Source organism: Rhinoraja longicauda, chromosome 4 (assembly GCF_053455715.1).
Source record: "Rhinoraja longicauda isolate Sanriku21f chromosome 4, sRhiLon1.1, whole genome shotgun sequence".
Classification (NCBI taxonomy): domain Eukaryota; kingdom Metazoa; phylum Chordata; class Chondrichthyes; order Rajiformes; family Arhynchobatidae; genus Rhinoraja; species Rhinoraja longicauda.
In genome coordinates, this window is record NC_135956.1 from 17,373,755 (window position 1) to 17,392,778 (window position 19,024).

A 19,024-nucleotide genomic window follows, 5' to 3' on the forward strand; every position below is an offset into this window, starting at 1 on the left:
GGTCCATATCCCTCTAACCCTGTCCTATCCATCATATCCCTCCAAACCTGTCCTATCCACAGGCTCAAACATCTCTTACTATGGTAAGAAAATAACTGCAGGTGCTGGTACAAATCGAAGGTATTTATTCACAAAATGCTGGAGTAACTCAGCAGGTCAGACAGCATCTCAGGAGAGAAGGAATGGGTGACGTTTCGGGTCGAGACCCTTCTTCAGACTGATGTCAGGGGGGCGGGACAAAGGACATCAGTCTGAAGAAGGGTCTCGACCCGAAACGTCACCCATTCCTTCTCTCCTGAGATGCTGCCTGACCTGCTGAGTTACCCCAGCATTTTGTGAATAAATGTCTTACTATTGGGTTTGCCTGGCATTTAAAATACACTCGGTGGGGAGGGGGGGAATGGTGTTGTGATGAATGATTTCCAAATAATCATGTGTGAGTGTTGACAAGCTTGAAAAAAAGGAGAAAAAAGCAGACACTTGATAAATACGTTTATTTTTAACTTGCTTTGAATTGATGAAAACCATATTTGTAAATTCCCAACGTTCAAGCCGTATTTTGGGCATCTGTAATTGTGGATCCTCCATTAACATTTGTTTCTTTTTTATTTTATATCTCGTTGTCAGCAATTCATCCATACACAGTGACTAAAAAAGATTTACCATGCCTGCTTCTCTAATGCCGGGGCTGTCTCATATTATTAAAGACTCTCGCTATGTCTCTCCCTCAGGATTACACAGATCTGCTGGTTGAGTGAAGATTGCTCCAATTCTGTTCAACCACACTTCTTTTAATAAAGGTGACCACAAAAAAAAATATGTATATTATCTTCGGGGAAGACGTGATCATTAACCAGACGATAATTCTTCCGCTAATTAGAAATTAATGCTGTGGTCTGCAAACAAAAGGTTTATGAAAGATTTGGCTCAGATTTGAAACTCGGGGTCATTTTGCTCCAGTGCTTCTGCAGAATAAATTGCAGCTGCAGACCATTTAGTGAATACACCGCTTACAAAGCAAGGCTGAACGGCAATTGCTAAATGTCAATCTAAACCAAACAAGACATTTCATTATTGCTACCGCAAATAGGAAGTATCTGTGGAAAATGTAGATTTGTATTGAATGCACTGCACTTGGGGTGGCACGGTGGTGCAGCAGTAGAGTTGCAGCCTTACAGAGCCAGACTCCCGGGTTCGATCCTGACTATGGGTGCTGTCTGTACGGAGTTTGGACATTCTCCACGTGACCTGCGTGGGTTTTCTCCGAGATCTGCAGTTTCCTCCCACACTCCAAAGATATACAGGTTTGTAGTTTAATTGGCTTGGTCTAAAATAATATAAAAGGAGCGATGATCACATTGAATGGCTGAAGGGCCGAATGGCCTACTCCTGCACCTATTGTCAATAAAATGTTTTAAAAAATTGTCCCTAGTGTGTGTAAGATAGTGTTAACGTGCGGGGATCGCTGGTTGGTGTGGACTTGGTGGGCCGAAGGCCCTGTTTACGTGCTGTATCTCCAAACTAAACTAAATTAAACACTTGTTTTAAAGGTATATCATATAATCAGAACCATACCGCACAAAAACAGCTCTTTCTGCCCAACTTGCCCATGTCAACTATGTTGCTCCTCTGCACTAAACCCATTTGCGTGCATTAATTCCATGTCCCTCTACGCCTTCCTAATTCAAGGCTCTTATCAAATGCCTTGTGATTGCATCTGACTCTATCACCTCATCAGCCAGATTGTTTAGCTTAGAGATACAGCTTGGAAACAGGCCCTTCGGTTCACCGAGTCCGACCTACACACTGGGGACAATTTACAGAAGCCAATTAACCTACTACAAACCTCCAGGTCTTTGGAACATGGAAGGAAACCAAATCTCCTGGAGAAAACCCACGCAGTCACAAGGAGGACATACAAAACTCCACACAGACAGCACCCAAGATCAGGTTCGAACCCAGGTCTCTGGCACTATTACGCAGCAACTCTACCACTGCACCACTGAGCCGCCCTGGCAGAGTGATCCAGATATTCCCCACCATCCGGATGAAATTCCATTCAGATTCCCTTTGAATTTTTCCTCTTGATCATATGACTGCCCCCACTAGCTCTAGACACCTTTGCCCTCTGACGATATATCCTTTTTATGCCTCTGATAATTGTACAAAACTTGCCAGCATTACTATGCCACCCCATTAATGCTGCCTGAACTGCTGAGTATTTCAAGCATTACAGTTTTTAACATGCTTCAATCTTCTCTGCTCTTCAGAGGGTGGACCCAGTCTCTTCAACCCAGCTCCAATTTTCCCGTAATGCAGCACACTTGTGAATTCCTGTGCACCCTCTCTTGTGCAATTGCAACTGTTCTATAAATGTGCAATGCACAACACTGAGTCTGCAGCCTGTGAACAGTTCCCTGATACAACAGATGTATACAGTGTCAACAAAATCTCTTTACATAGAGCATCGCTCCCCCCTTGCCCCCTTCCTCCACCCTCATCTTTTTACCAGCTCCACAGTTTTCCTACTGTTTTCCTCTTGAGATCACACCTTCCCGAGCCAACAATGGGTTTACCAGGTACCGCCCTGCCTGAGTTCAATTGTGTGACTGGCCCTGATGGGTCATGGTTTTTTCTCACTTCCAGCTCTTTACCAACCGTACCCCCAACATTCAGTCTGAAGAAGTGCCCCGACCTGAAACATAGAAAACATAGAAACATAGAAAATAGGTGCAGGAGTAGGCCATTCGGCCCTTCGAGCCTGCACCGCCATTCAATATGATCATCCAACTCAGTATCCCGTACCTGCCTTCTCTCCATACCCCCGATCCCTTTAGCCACAAGGGCCACATCTAACTCCCTCTTAAATATAGCCAATGAACTAGCCTCAACTACCTTCTGTGGCAGAGAATTCCACAGATTCACCACTCTCTGTGTGAAAAAAAACGTTCTCATCTCGGTCCTAAAAGACTTCCCCCTTATCCTTAAACTGTGACCCCTTGTTCTGGACTTCCCCAACATCGGGAACAATCTTCCTGCATCTAGCCTGTCCAACCCCTTAAGAATTTTGTAAGTTTCTATAAGATCCCCCCTCAATCTTCTAAATTCCAGCGAGTACAAGCCGAGTCTATCCAATCTTTCTTCATATGAAAGTCCTGCCATCCCAGGAATCGATCAACATCACCAATCCGTTTAGAAACATAGAAAATAGGTGCAGGAGTAGGCCATTCGGCCCTTTGGGCCAGCACCGCCATTCAATATGATCATGGCTGATCATCCAAAATCAGTAACCCATTCCTGCTTTTTTCCCATATCCCTTGATTCCGTTAGTCCTAAGAACTATATCTAACTCTCTCTTGAAAACATCCAGTGAATTGGCCTCCTCTGCTTTCTGTGGTAGAGAATTCCACAGATTCACAACTCTCTGAGATTCACACATCTCAGTCCTAAATGGCCTACCCCTTATTCTTAAACTGTGACCCCTGGTTCTGGACTCCCCCAACATCGGGAACATTTTTCCTGCATCTAGCCTGTCCAATCCCTTAAGAATTTTATATGTTTCTATAAGATCCTCTCTGATCCTTCTAAATTCCAGAGATGCCGCCGGACCTGTTGAATTACTCCAGCACTTTGTGTCTATCTTTATTAAAGGGACCAGCCATATCTGTTTCATGCATCTTAATCCTGTGATCTGTCCTGCTACAGTTTACTGTTCCTCCACACCTCTCATCTCAATATTGTCCCTTTGATTGTACAATCCCCTGCCTTATTTTGCAGACTAGAAGAAGACAAGTGATGGTATTCCCCTAAGATTGGTTATGATGTTATTGGTTTTTTTAAAATCTGGGTTTGGGAATGCAGGCCAACTGATATAATTTCTAAATTTGCAGATGCCATCAAATTTGGCAACATTGTGAACTGTGACAAGAAAGGTTTAGTTTAGCTTGGTTTTAGTTTAGAGATATAGCGCAGAAACAGGCCCTTCAGCCCACCGAGTCCGCAACGACCAGTGATCCCCGCACATTAACACTATCCCACACACACTAGGGACATTTTACACATCCACCAAGCCAATTAACCTAAGGAAGCAGCTCTACCACTGCGCCACCGTGATCACCCTAAAGGTGTTAAACTGCAGCAGCGTGTAAACAGATTGGACGAGGCAGACACGTAGCAGATGGAGTTTAATGTGCAAAAACGGGAGGTGATGCATTTTGTAGAAGAATGAGGTGAGGCAATATAAAATAAGGAAGCTGTTCTAAAAGGAATGCAAGAGGAAAGGCCCCTGGAGGATGTGTGTGCACAATTTATTGAAAGTGGCTGTGAAAGAGCTTAATAAATCATATATAATTCTGGCTTTATAAAGAAGTAATGTTAAATTCTCTAGAACACAGCCGTTCATTTCTGATCTCCTCATCATTGAAAAATATCACATCACTAGAGGGTCTGGTAAAGATTTACGAGCATGGTTTTTTGGATGAAAGACTATAATTGCAAGAAAAGATAAGAAAGTCTGGATCTCTGTTGGTTTTAGAGGTGAAGGCTTGGAGGATAGAAAATGATGACATTGGAGTACCCAAAGGGTGGTAGATATATGGAGCATAGGAGGAGGTGGTTGAAGCAGGAACGATCACAGTGTTTAAGAAACATTTAGACAGGTACATGAATAAGGACCATATGCAGGCAGGTGGGACTAGTGTAGTTGGGGCATGTTGGTCGGCATGGGCGAGATGGGTTGAAGGGCCTGTTTCCCCACTGTATGACTCTGACTCTATATCTCTATGACTCTGAGTAGTGGGAAATTGCACCCTCTCATAAGAGCGTCAAAGACGTGACATCAAAAGGAGAGAAGTGAATTAAGAATTAAATGAGGAAATAATTTTATGTCCCAACCCGAAACATCACCTATCCATGTTCTCCAGAGATGCTGCCTAACTCGCTGAGTTAATCCTTTGTATTTTTTTTTTGTAAACCGGTATCTGCTGTTCCTTGTGTCCAAATATTTTTCTGCAATATGTGTTTGGAATCAGGAATGTACAATCTTCTTATGTGGTTCCATTATGACTTTTCTGAGGGAATTGGATAAACATGGTGTATCCAATTTTCAAGTATTTGGGGAGAGGGATGGTGAGTGGAACTAGAAAGCCACTGTAGTAGAGAGCCAACTTGGAGAAGACAGACCCAAAGGCCTCCTTTTGTGCTGTAGCACAAGGAGTCAACAGGGTTCTGCAAGCTAGTACTCTATTCCTTGGGGCACAGGAGGACGTGGTGTGATCTTCTCGAGGTGTACAAAATCATGAAAGGAATAGATCAAATAAATACACAGGGTCTCCTGCCCCGAGTAGGGGAACCAAGAACCAGAGGTTTAAGGCGAGGGGGGAAAATAATAGGAACCTGAGGCCTGACAGATTCGACATGTCTGATGAATTGAAGGGCTGATCAGAATGCATAAGTGTGGACACAGTCCCACGCATTCTGGACCATTCCCTTAATTCGTCAGATATCTTGCACGTCAGGTTTTTCAATCTTTTAAGTTTTGTTTTCCAACACCATGGGGGTGGCACGGTGGCGCAGCAGTAGAGTTGCTGCCTTATAGCGTGAGAGACCCGGGTTCAATCCCGACTACGGGTGCTGTCTGTACAGAGTTTGTACGTTCTCCCCATGACCACGTGGGTTTTCACCCAGATCCTTGGTTTCCTCCCACACTCCAAACACGTACAGGTTTGTACGTTAATCGGCTTGGTATAAATGTAAAATTGTCCCTAGTGCATGTAGGATAGTGTTGACACGCGGGGATCGCTGGTCGGTGCAGACTCAGTGCGCCAAAGGGTCTGTTTCTGTGCTGTATCTCTAAAGTAAACTAAACTAAACTAAACCACTAGATGTTAAACAGATGTTTGATGATTTTTTATGACAGGTGCTTCATGACATCATAGTAAGGGTGTCAGGGGTTATGGGGAGGAGAATGGGGTTGAGGGGGCAAGAGAGATCAGCCATGATTGAATGGCAGAGTAGACTTGATGGGCTGAATGGCCTAATTCTGCTCCTTCAACTTATGAATTTATGAACTTATATCTTTTGACTATTTACAAAATAACTCCGACCCAGGAGCTTCAGCCAACTGTTCATCCAACGATTACAGGGAGCCACCAATACCTAAATTCCTAATGTGTCTTCTCACATCCACTTTGCAGAGTCACACGTTCAAAAGTACATTTCTAACCAGTTCTCGCATCCTCATGACTCTTCACGTAGATTAGAGTGTTCTTGCCAGAAATTTTTAAATGACAGTAATAAGTGGTTTGGTTTATTTCTGTAATATCACGTTCCAAACTAGACATTGTCCTGTCTTGGTGATACGTCCTTGTTTATTGTAACTGAGGTAGCAATAAGTAGGCATGAGTAACTTTTCAATCCGCCTCATTAAGAGGACGTTATAATTTATTTTCAAATTTCACCAGGGTTTTTCTTATGAATGCCTCCTTTAATCTCTTCCTAAAATGAGTCGATTTGCCTCCTACACTGAGCAGATGGAAGAACATTTTGGTCCAGATATAGCTGTCAAAATACAGTGAGGCTAATGGTGCTTGCCTCCATTCGTGCGTGAATGGTACCACAACTTCAGGCAAGGAGCAGATGTGTGGTTAGGTGCAAATATCCAAATGTTGCTGCTCAAATTGTTCCACTGCACATAAGCTTTGCAAAACCCATCATTTTGCTGTTTGCAACATACTCCAACCCGCAATGAATGCAGCGAAGTCGTTGCACTTGTGGGATTGCTGCCAACTAAACTCACAGTCGACAAATTGGATTAGTAATGAGAAAGCAAAAATATCTTTTCAGTGATGTCATAAGTGTTAATGAAAACGAATCAAGTTCTTTGGCACTAAAGGTGAATACATTTACTGTCAGTGTTGAGTTCAGTTCAGTTTCAGTTCAGTTTAGTTTATTGTCTGATGTGTGATGGTCTGGGCTGCGTCCACAATTCGCTGCAAATTCTTGCGGTCTTGGATGGAGCAGTTCCCAAACCAAGCTGGGATGCATCCTGATAAAATGCTTTCTATATCCAGTTGCAGAGATGAGTGCTAATTCCAAGAGTTTGGTGATAAGCTTGGATGGTGTAAAGGTGTTAAAGATGGAGCTGTAATCCATGAATAGGAGTCTGACGTAGGCGTCTCTCTTGTCCAGATGTTCCAGGTATGAGTGCAGGGCTGGGGCGATGGCATCGTCCATGGACCTGTTGTGGCTGTGGGTGAACTGCAGTGAGTCAAGGCTGCTTGGTGGACTGGACTTAATGTGTTCTATAACTAGCCTCTCAAAACATTCCATGATGGTGGATGTCAAGGCCACTGGAGTCATTTAGGCAAGTGATCTTGCATTTCTTCGGCACTGGTATGATTGTGATCTTCTTGAAGCAGTTGTGTACCTCAGAATGGCGAAGGGAGAGATTAAAGATGTCCACAAATACCTCCACTAGCTTGTCCGCGCAGCTGCTAGGGTCACGGCCAGGAACTCCGTAAGGGCCGGTTGCTTTTCGTAGATTTACCCTCCGGAAGGCCGATCTAACCACTGCTGCAATCACCCAGGGGAGAGGCACACTGAAGGGCCAGGTGTCACCTTCTGCTCGAAGCGAGCAAAGAAAGCATGGGATCAAAATCCAGTGTGGTAATGTAAAATAATTTTTTTTTACCGCTTTTAATATTTAATGTTTTACTTTATTTTTCCTTTCTGTCTCTTTACTCACTCTTAATTTAACAGATCTTTCTTTTTCTTTCTGCGCCTGAGTTGACATTCATTTCAACCGCTCTAATCTTCTTACCTCATTCTTTATGCTGTTTATTTTCCAATTTTATTTTTATCCGCCTTAGCTGAGAAAGCGGAATTTCTTTCACTTGCTGCTTCTGCTAAATGTGTGGGCCTGAGAAATCAATGGAGCCAGATTTCAGAAGTGGATTGTAATGTGAGGCTGCTACCATATTGTATGTTCAACAGCAGTAACAGGACAGACTTTCACTCCATCACTCATGAGCCGTTTGCTGTCAAGTCGCAGTTCTGTGGGCTCCTCACCATCTTTACTATTTATAAAAACTTTCAAAGGTGCAAAGACAAATTCAAGTAATAGTAGACACTGCTAATTGTGGAAAAATCTGTATCACTGTATATTGGATTCTGAAATGCCAAAGTTTGTGCGGCACGATGGCGCAGCGGTAGAGTTGCTGCCTTACAGCGAATACAGCGCCGGAGACTCAGGTTCGATCCTGACTACGGGCGCCGTCTGTACGGAGTTTGTACGTTCTCCCCGTGACCTGTGTGGGTTTTGTCTGAGATCTTCAGTTTCCTCCCACACTCCAAAGACGTACAGGTATGTTGGTTAATTGACTGGGTAAATGTTTTTTAAAAATTGTCCCTAGTGTGTGTAGCATAGTGTTAATGTGCGGGGATCGCTGGGCGGCGCAGACTCGGTGGGCCGAAGGGCATGTCTCCGCGCTGTATCTCTAAATCTAAAAATTATACCTCTTGTTTTAAGTTTCTTCATTGCAATCTGTACCTTACGCTTATCATCATTACTCCAACTTGTTCGATATGATAAACCTGGGAGAAGGATTTGTCCACAAATGCAGGACACTGTTCATTATTTAAGGATTCTTTTTTAACCTTGAAATGGTTCAATGGTTCAATGGTACTTTACTTGTCACATGTGCTGAGGGACAGGGAAATTCATTTCTGTGTACAGTTCAGTACAAGTATCACTATGCATAGATACACCTTAAATACGCATCTCAAATACAGTACACGTGAATAGATGTATAAGAAAATAACTGCAGATGCTGGTACAAATCAAAGGTATTTATTCACAAAATGCTGGAGTAACTCAGCATTTTGTTACTCCAGCATTTTGTGAATAAATACCTTTGACGTGTATAGATGTGGTACACTGAGACTGTACACAGGGTCGCCAGTTTGGGGACATTTTCAAGTCCCAGTTGTGGTAAGTGCAGGATTCTTGACCTGACCATGAAGGCCCGTTGTCCTGGCGACGTTTAGAGATTGGCCGTGCCAAGCGTGGCTGTTGGTGTCCTCTGCCGCTCCTCCACCACTGTCGGCCGCATGCCGTCTGGTTAATCTGCAGTACCCATGGCAAACGCACACAGGATTCTAACACTACCTTCATATTGTAGGTGATAGGTGCTGAATAAGTCAAGTCTACTTTGCCATTCAATCTTGGCTGATCTATCTCTCCCTCTCAGCCTCATTCTCCTGCCTTCGCCCCATAACTCCTGACACCCATACTAATCAAGAATTTATCAATCTCTGCCTTTAAAATATTAATTGACTTGGCCTCCAGAGCCGTCTGTGGCAATGAATTCCACAGATTCACCACCCTCTGAATAAAGAAATTCCTCCTCATCTCCTTCCTAAAGGTTCTCATCCTTTTATTCTGAGGCTATGACCTCTGGTCGTAGACTCTCCCACTAGTGGAAACATCCTCTCCACGCCACTCTATCCAAGCCTTTCACTGTTCAGTAAGTTTTCTTCATATGAGTCTGCACAGTTCTTTGCTCTCTGAGTCAGAATATTCTCTTCTGTGGATTTATGTACATAATCTAGGCTGACACTTCAGCGTGGGTGGAATGTTTGGAGTACTGGCACAGATCTCATGGTCCAGATGACGCATCAAAGCAATGGGCATAAAATAAGCCAATGGTACCATTCACGGTGAACTCGAGCTGATGTCACAGGCAGCAATTATCCACATCAAAGATGTGGCCTATGGAATACAAGGCCATAGCTTTAAGGTGAGAGGGGTAACGTTTAAAGGAGGTGTGAAGGGCTAGTTATTTTTACACAAGAGGGTGATGAATGCCTGGAACATGCCGAGTGTGGTGGTTGGGGTAGATATGATAGTGGCATTTAAAAAACTTATTAGATAGGTGTATGGATATGCAGGGAATGGAAGGATATGGATTATGTGCAGGCAGATGAGAGATGGTCTTGGCATAAAGTTTGGCACGGATATTGTGGGCCGAAGGGTTTCTTTCTGTGCTTTACTGTTCTATGTTCTATGTTCTAAGGCAAAAGAGGAATTTAAGTTTTATTTTATTATAGTTATCTTGCTTTTATTTTAATAGTTTTTAATACCTCAACATGTTATTTGTGTTTCAAGTAATTTGATTCATAATTGTCATTTTTGTATTACAATTACACTTTTTTAAAATATATCTCTGAATATCAGAGAAGCATACAAACCATTAAAGGTTACTTACTTTTGCACCAGGTGAAACTCTGTCCCGTTTTTACCTCCCTTCAGGTGATTTCAGCCGCTTGCAAACATTGAACAAAGACACAACAGCAAACAATGTCTGGGCCAAACATGATCCCAAGTTAAACAAATCTCCTTTGTGATGCATTTGCCTCCATTCCCTCCATAACCATGTGCCTATTTTAAAGTCTCTTAAACACCACTATTGCTTGGGCAGCTTACAACCCAGCGGTATGAATATTGAATTGAATAATCAATCTGAAGCAGGGTCTCAACCCGAAACGTCACCCATTCCTTCTCTCCAGAGATGCTGCCTGATCTGCTGAGTTACTCCAGCATTTTGTGTCTATCTTCGGTATGAATATTGATTTCTCGGATTTCAATTACCCTTTGCATACCCTCTCTCTTCATCCCTCCCCCACCTAGTCAACCTGCTAGTTTTACTGTTCATATCCCCTTTGTTATCACTTCCTCCACAGGCAACAATGGACCATTATGAGCTCTTTGGCCATCGATGCTGACTCTGATTTCTTCTGTACCTTTGCGTACCTCTAGTTTCCCTCTCCCATGACTCTCAGTCTGAAGAAGGGTCTCAACCTGAAACGTCACCTACTCCTTTTCTCCAGAGATGCTGCCTGACCCTCTGAGTTACAGCAGCATTTTGTGCCTGTCTTCGGTGTAAACCAGCATCTGCAGTTCCTTCCTACACTATTCTTTGACCACCACCTTTGAGCACCTCACTGGCACCTACCGCTCTCGGTCTAAAAAGCTTGCCCCACACATCTCCTTAAATGTTCCGTCTCTTTCCCTCTCTGACTATGACCTCTAATCTGTGACATTTCCACTCTAGAATAAAGGTTCTGACTGTCTACCCTATCTCCACCTCTCACAATTGTACATAGTTCTATCAGGTCTTCCCTTAGCCTCTGGCGCTCCAGAGAAGACAATTCAAGTTTGTCCAACCTCTCTTTTATTGTCTTTTCATCATGAGAAGAATGTTGCATGTTTCCAGTAGTGCAACAAAATTTCTTGATATTTTTAGTTCTGAAGTTCAGATTGATACTACATTTAACTACCAAGGGAGTGCTGCACTGATGCAAGTTATGTCTTTTGGTTCAGGCATTAAACTCACTCATGTGGCCCTTTAAAGATTGCATGGTATTTTTCAAAGAGTTGGATCGTTCCCACTGGTGTTGGGTTAATATTTATCCTTGAAGCAACATCTAAAAACATTTTGGCCCAGACTTCTCTGGGTTCTGCTGGCAGTTAAATATAGCGCTGCCTTCATTTTTCAATCTAAGTGTCGGTACGTTTCAGAATTCCCACATGAACAAGTAACTCCCAAACTTAGTGGCTCAGTCCTTTTGCTACCTGCCCATTTCTCTTCTCAGTCCGTCTACACTTCACGCAGCCTCGGCAAGACTGCCGGCACAATCATGGACTAGTCTCACCCCGGTCACTCCCTCTTCTCCCCAAACCTATCAGGCAATAGGTACAGAAGTTTGAAAACGCACACCCCCCGATTCAGGGACAGTTTCTTCCCAGCTATTATCAGGCAACTGAAACGTACTCTCACCAGCTAGAGTGCAGTCCTGACCTTCCATCGACCTCATCAGAGGCCTTTGAACAACCTTTAATCCGACTTTATCTTACAGTAAACATTGTACCTTTTCTCCTTTATCTGAACACTGGATAGCTTGATTGTATAGACTTTACTTTAGAGATACAGAGTGGAAACAGGCCCTTTGGCCCACTAGGTCCGTGCCGACCAGCGATCACTCCATACACTAGCACCATTCTACACACGAGGGACAATTTACAATTTTACCAAAGCCAATTAACCTACAAACATGCATGTCTTTGGAAAGTGGGAGGAACCCGGAACACCCAGAGAAAACCCAGGTGGACTAGTCTATGATCTGGAAATGAAAATAACGCGCAGGCTGAAAATCCGAGATGAAGGTCTACCTGAACTTCTGAGTGTCTCCACCATTTTCTGTTTTTATTCCCGTCTATTACCTGGCCTCTATCATCCTGCTCTTTGTGGGACCATGCTGAGTGCAAATTGACTGCTGCACTGCCCACATTATGACATTGACTTCAAAATTACTGCATTAGCTCTAAATTGTTTTTGGACACCCTGAGGTCACAGAAAGCACTAACTAAATGTGATATAACAGTATCCCACTCCCCAGATTCTGTCCAGCCTGCTGAACATTGGAAGGCCCAGACAGAGTGGATGCAGAGAGGAAAAGGCCATACCTCGAGAATGAAGATTTAGTTTAGTTTAGTTAAGTTTAGAGATACAGCGCTGATATAGGCCCTTCGACCCACCGAGTCCGCACCGACCAGCGATCCCCGCACATTAACACAAGCCTAGATACACTAGGGACAATTTACACTTAAACCAAGTCTACAAACCCAAGCCAATTAACCTACAAACCTGTACGCCTTTCGAGTGTAAGAGAAAACCGAATTGTAAAATTGTAAAAAGTCCCTAGTGTTATCCCTCGGAGAAAACCCACGCAGTCACGGGGAGAACGTACAAACTCCGTACAGACAGCACCCGTAGTCGGGATCGAATCCGGGTCTCCAGTGCTGCAAGCGCTGTAAGGCAGCAACTCTACCGCTGCACCACCGTGCCGGATGAGGAGGAATTTCTTTAGCCAGAGGGCGGTGAATCTGTGGAATTCATTGTCACAGCCGGCTGTGGAGGTCAAGTCATATATGTATTTTTAAAGCAGAGATTGATAGGTTCTTAATTAGTAAGGGTGTCAAAGGTTAAGTGGAGAAAGCGGGAGTATGGGGTTGAGAGGGAAAAATAGATAAGCGTTGATCAAAAGGCAGAGTAGACTCGATGGCCCAATTCTTAACTAAATGTAAAGTCAACTGAAAATGTTTGCAAGTGTCCTTTGAGACAATAAAATTATGACTGTTTTGTGTGCAAATAAAGGAGAACCCTCCAGATCAGAACCAGAGAAGATCGACCCTTAACATGACTTCTCAGACATTTCATTTACTGCCTAGTGAAAACTTCTAATATGTATAAAACATCTGATTGACACTTTAAACAATTGTAACCAGTGTTTTACACGTGTAGCCATTTGTATATCACCGTGTCAAAAACACAACATGGCAGAATAAGGAACTCAACCTCATTTAGAGTATTGTGTTCAGTTTTGGGCACCATCTTATGGTATGGGAAAGATGTTGTCAAGCTGGAAAGGGTGCAGAGAAGAGTTACAACAATGTTGCCAGGACTCGAGGGCCTGAGCTATAGTGAGAGGTTGAGCAGGCTGGGACTCTATTCCTTGGAGTGCAGGAGAATGAGGGGTGATTTTATAGAGGTGTACAAAATCATGAGAGGAATAGATCGGGTAGATGCACAGAGTCTCTTGCCCAGAGTAGGGGAACTGAGAACCAGGGGGCATAGGTTTAAGGTGAGGAGAAAAAGATTTAATAAGAACCTGAGGGGTAACTTTTTCACACAAAAGGTGGTGGTGTATGGAACATGCAGCCAATGGAAGTATTTGATGCAGGTACTATTACAACATTTAAGAAACATTTAGACAGGTACATGGATAGGACAGATTTGGAGGGATATGGGCCAAACGCAGGCATATGGGACTAGTGTAGATAAGACGTGTTGGCCGGCGTGGGCAAGTTGGGCAGAAGGGCCAGTTTCCACATTGTAAGACTGTATGTGTCTATTGTAGAGTTACTTCTACCTAAACACTGTGGGAAGGACTGAGGTGTTCTTCCATTTTACCTTTCAACATGGGCAGCACTTCATTCTGTGGGAACTTGACTCCAATGAATGTACCCTTCAGAGCTTGGCTAAACATGTCTGGTGCCAGTGGCCCATAGAGTCAAACACAAGTCTGCGAAACACAGGGAACAAGCTTGTGAACTCAAGGCCGTACTTAGACACCCAAATCTTCCTACATAGATAAAGAAACATGTTTCTCAGTGGAAAGTTACTGAATGCTGAAGTTAACCCTGTAAACAAGTGTACGTGACTAACCTTGCTTTTATGCTATCAAAACCGACATAGAAAATACTGCAGGCATTGAATCTGGAGAGCAGTCTCTTGCTTGACAATTCTCCTTGTCCGACGGGTTATTGCGAATAAAGTAGCTACAATTGGATAGTCTCTCGGGTCTCGTGTAAATTATTCCGACCATGCCACATTGGAACAATCCCTGGAAACAAGTAACTGCAGATGCTGATTCACACAGAAAGACACAAAGCGTCGGAGTAACTCAGCAGGTCAGGAAGCATCTCTGAAGAACATGAATAGGTAACGTTTCAGGTCAGGACCCTTCTTCTGAAGGTATTCCAACTCGAAACGTCACCTACCCATGTTCTCCAGAAATGTTGTCTGACCCACTGAGTTAATCCAACACTTGGTGTCTTTTTATTTGAATAATCTCAGTAGGTGTGGCAAGAGTGGAACTGGGTCTCTCTGACAGGTCGAAGGACTTGGATAACTATCCAATAGTTATCAGAGCTTAACTATATTACACCTTTGATGGGCGGCATGGTAGTGCAATGGTAGAGTAACTGCCGTACAGCACCAGAGACCTGGATTTGATCCTGACTATGGGTGCCTGTCTGTTCGGAGATTGTACGTCCTTCCCATGACCTGCGTGGGTTTTACCGAGATCTTCAGTTTCGTCACACATTCCAAAGAAGTGCAGGTTTGTATGTCAATTGGCTTGGTGTAAGCGTGAAATTGTCCATAGTATGTGTCGGGCAGTGTTTACTTGCGGGGATCGCTCGTCGGTGTGGACTCGGTGGGCCGAAGGGCTTGTTTCCCCGCTGTATCTCTAAACTAAACTAAACTAAAAAGTTCTCATTGCAGTTCACATCCTATTAATTGTCTTGAAAAGGAGTATTGCAAAGCAGATAAACATGAAGATCCCTAAACAACAACCAGCTGATTTTTTTTTTAAAGTATGAAATGAAAACATAACATTCTGGAATAATCCACAAAGTCAGGCCGCATCTATGGATGGCTGGACATCAACCTGAAATGTTAACAGTATTTCACTGCACAGATCATGTCCAGATTGATGAATATTTCCTAATGCTGAGGCTTGAAAAGTGCTGATCTGACCACATTTGGGGTATTGTGAACAGTTTAGGGCCCAATATCTGAGGAAGGATGTGCTGGCATTGGAGAGGGTCCAGAGGAGGTATAAGAGAATGATTGCAGGGATGATTGGGTTAACGTTTGAGGAGCGTATGATGGCTCTGGGCCTGTACTTGCTGGAGCTTAGAATGATGGGGGGGACCTCACTGAAACCTTCCGAATAGGAAAGGCCTAGATAGAGTGGATGTGCAGAGGATGTTAAAAGGACATACCTTTAGAATAGAGATGAGGAGGAATTTCTTTAGCCAGAGGGTGGTGAATCTGTAGCCAGAGGGTGGTGAATTCGTTGCCACAGGCAGTTGTGGAGGTCATTGGGTATTTTTAAAGCAGAGGTTATTAATTAGTAAGGGTTTCAAAGGTTATGGGAAGAAGGCATGAGAATGAGGTTGAAAGGGAAAAATAGAGCAGCCATGATCAAAAGGCAGAGCAGACTCAATGGCCTAATACTACTCCTATATTTTATGATCTTATGATCTATTTTGTTTGTTTTTAATAATTATAATAATAATAATGCATTACATTTATATAGCGCTTTTCTAAACACTCAAAGACCCTTTACAGGGTTTACTAAAACATAGAGAAGAAAATAAATAGATAAATAAGTAAACGAACAGAAAAGGAAAAAGAAGGTGAGGTGACGGTCAGTGATTGAAGGCAGTGCTGAACAGGTGAGACTTCAGTGATGTTTTGAATGTGGTGAGTGAGGAGGAGTCTCTGACGGTTTGGAGTAGTGAGTTCCATAGGGTGGGAGCAGCGATGGAGAAAGCCCTGTCCCCCCAGGATCTGAGTTTGGTCCGGATGGGGGGGGACAGGAGGTTAGCAGCAGCAGAGCGGAGGGTGTGGGTGGGAGTGTGTCTGTGGAGGAGGTCAGTCAGGTAGGATGGGGCCAGGTTATGGAGGGCTTTGTAGGTCATGAGGAGGATTTTGTACTGGATTCTCTGGGGGATGGGGAGCCAGTGGAGCTTGTAAAGGATGGGGGTGATATGGTCACGGATCGGGGAGTGGGTGAGTAGACGGGCAGCGGAGTTTTGGATGTGTTGGAGTTTATTGATGATTTTTGAGGGTGAACCATAGAGGAGGCTGTTGCAGTAGTCCAGACGGGAGGTGATGAAGGGTTTCTGCAGCTGTGGAGGAGAGGGATGGACGGAGACGGGCGATGTTTTTGAGGTGGAAGAAGGCTGTCTTGGTGATGTGTTTGATGTGTTTGTCGAAGGAGAGGGTTTGATCAAAGATGATTCCAAGATTCCGGATGTGAGGGGAGGTGGATACTGGGAGACCATCAATATTGAAGGTGAAGTTTTGGGTGGATTTGGTGAGGGTTTTTGGACCAATGATGATGATTTCAGATTTGTCGCAGTTGAGTTTGAGGAAATTTAATATCTAAGTTCCAGCATGCATGATTGCTTTTTTGTTTTTGTTTTGGTAGTTTTAAATTATATTGGTGAAAGGGATAAATGCTAAAATATTTGAAAAAAACTCAGCTCTACTTGGAGTAAAACATTAGCTGTTGGTTTGACACCTTCCGAATAATTGTGCGGCACGGTGGCGCCGCGGTAGAGTTGCTGCCTTACAGCGAATGCAGTGCCGGAGACCCGGGTTCTTTCCCAACTACAGGTGCTGTGCTATCTGTACGGTTTGTACCTTCTCCCCGTGACCTGCGTGGGTTTTCGCTGAGATCTTCGGTTTCCTCACACACTCCAAATACGTACAGGTATGTAGGTTAATTGGCTTGGTAAATGTAAAAAAAATGACCTTTGTGAGTATAAACATAGAAAATAGGTGCAGGATGAGGCCATTCGGCCCTTCGAGCCAGCACCGCCTTTCATTGTGATTATGGCTAATCGTCCACAATCAATAACCCGTGCCTGCCTTCTCCCCATATCCCTTGATTCCACCAGCCCCCAGAGTTCTATCTAACTCTCTCTTAAATTCATCCATTTGGCTTCCACTGCCCTCTGTGGCAGAGAATTCCACAAATTCACAACTCTCTGGGCAAATAAGTTTCTTCTCACCTCAGTTTTAAATGGCTTCCTCTTTATTCTAAGACTGTGCCCCCTGGTTCTGGACGCCCAACATTGGGAACATTTTTCCTGCATCTAGCTTGTCCAGTCCTTTTATAATTTTATATGTTTCCATAAGATCCCCTCTCACCCATCTAAACTCCAGTGAATACAAGCCTAGTCTTTTCAATCTTTCCTCATGTGACAGTCCCGCCATCCCAGGGATCAATCTCGTGAACCTACGCTGCACTGCCTCAATTACAAGGATGTCCTTCCTCAAATTAGGAGACCAAAACTGTACACAATACTCCAGATGTGGTCTTACCAGGGCCCTATACAACTGCAGAAGAATCTCTTTACTCCTATACGGAAATCCTCTTGTTATCAAGGCCAACATGCCATTAGCTTTCTTCACTGCCTGCTGTACCTGCACACCAACTTTCAGTGACTGGTGTACAAGGACACCCAGGTCTCGCTGCACCTCCCCCTTACCTAACCTAACTCCATTGAGATAATATTCTGCCTCCTTGTTTCTGCCGCCAAAGTGGATAACCTCACATTTATCTATATTATACTACATCTGCCACGCATCTGCCCACTCACTCAACTTGTCCAGGTCACCCTGCAACCTCCTAACATCCTCTTCACAGTTTACACTGCCACCCAGCTTTGTGTTATCTGCACACTTGCTAGTGTTGCTTCTAATTCCCTCTTCCAAATCATTAATATATATGGTAAACTGTTGCAGCCCCAACACCGAGCCTTGCGGCACTCCACTTGCCACTGCCTGCCATTCTGAAAAGGACCCGTTTACTCCTACTCTTTGCTTCCTGTCTGCCAACCAATTTTCTATCCATGTCAACACCCTACCCCCAATATCATGTGCTCTAATTTTAGTCACCAATCTCCCATGCGGGACCTTATCAAAGGCTTTCTGAAAGTCTAGATATACTACATCCACTGGCTCCCCTTCGTCCATTTTACTTGTCACATCCTCAAAAAATTCCAGAAGATTAGTCAAGCATGATTTCCCTTTCATAAATCCATGCTGACTTGGACTTATCCTTTTACTGCTATCCAAATGCACCGTTATCACCTCTTTAATAATTGACTCCAGCATCTTTCCTACCACCAAAGTCAGGCTAACTGGTCTATAATTCCCCGTTTTCTCTCTCGCTCCTTTCCTGAAAAGTGGGATAACATTAGCTATCCTCCAATCCACAGGAACTGATCCTGAATCTATTGAACATTGGAAAATGATCACCAATGCGTCCACTATTTCTAGAGCCACCTCCCTGAGGACTCTGGGATGCAGACCATAAGATAGTGTTAATGTGCGGGGATCGCTGGTCGGCATGGAGTCGGTGGGCCGAAAGGGCCTGTTTCCGCGCTGTATCTCTAAACTAAATTAAACCTTATTTAAAGAATGCCGGCTCTAATGATGCCTCAGTTCCTTCATACTTCATTGGAATGTAATGCTAAACACAGTGTTTCCACAACTGAACATCATTAGCATGTTTATGAAATGCTTCGTTCCGTGAGGTCTTGAACGTGTGACAGAGTTGAAATAGTACTGAATTAAATTATTCCATATCCTCAACCCTAGAA

The 19,024-nt window shown here is 43.7% G+C and overlaps 1 protein-coding gene across 7 annotated transcripts in view; it reads left to right on the top strand.

Moving 5' to 3' along the window:
- The window catches only part of dlgap1a (discs, large (Drosophila) homolog-associated protein 1a), a 539,147-nt gene that overhangs the window by 208,052 nt on the left and 312,071 nt on the right, over positions 1 to 19,024 (top strand). The window contains exon 1 of one of the 7 annotated variants that reach the window (XM_078397274.1): positions 7,037 to 7,665. The exons of the other annotated variants lie outside the window; for them this stretch is intronic. The gene's annotated coding sequence lies outside the window, so the exon portion shown is untranslated. Of the gene's footprint in view, positions 1 to 7,036; positions 7,666 to 19,024 lie in introns of those variants that run through there. 7 annotated transcript variants of the gene reach the window in all.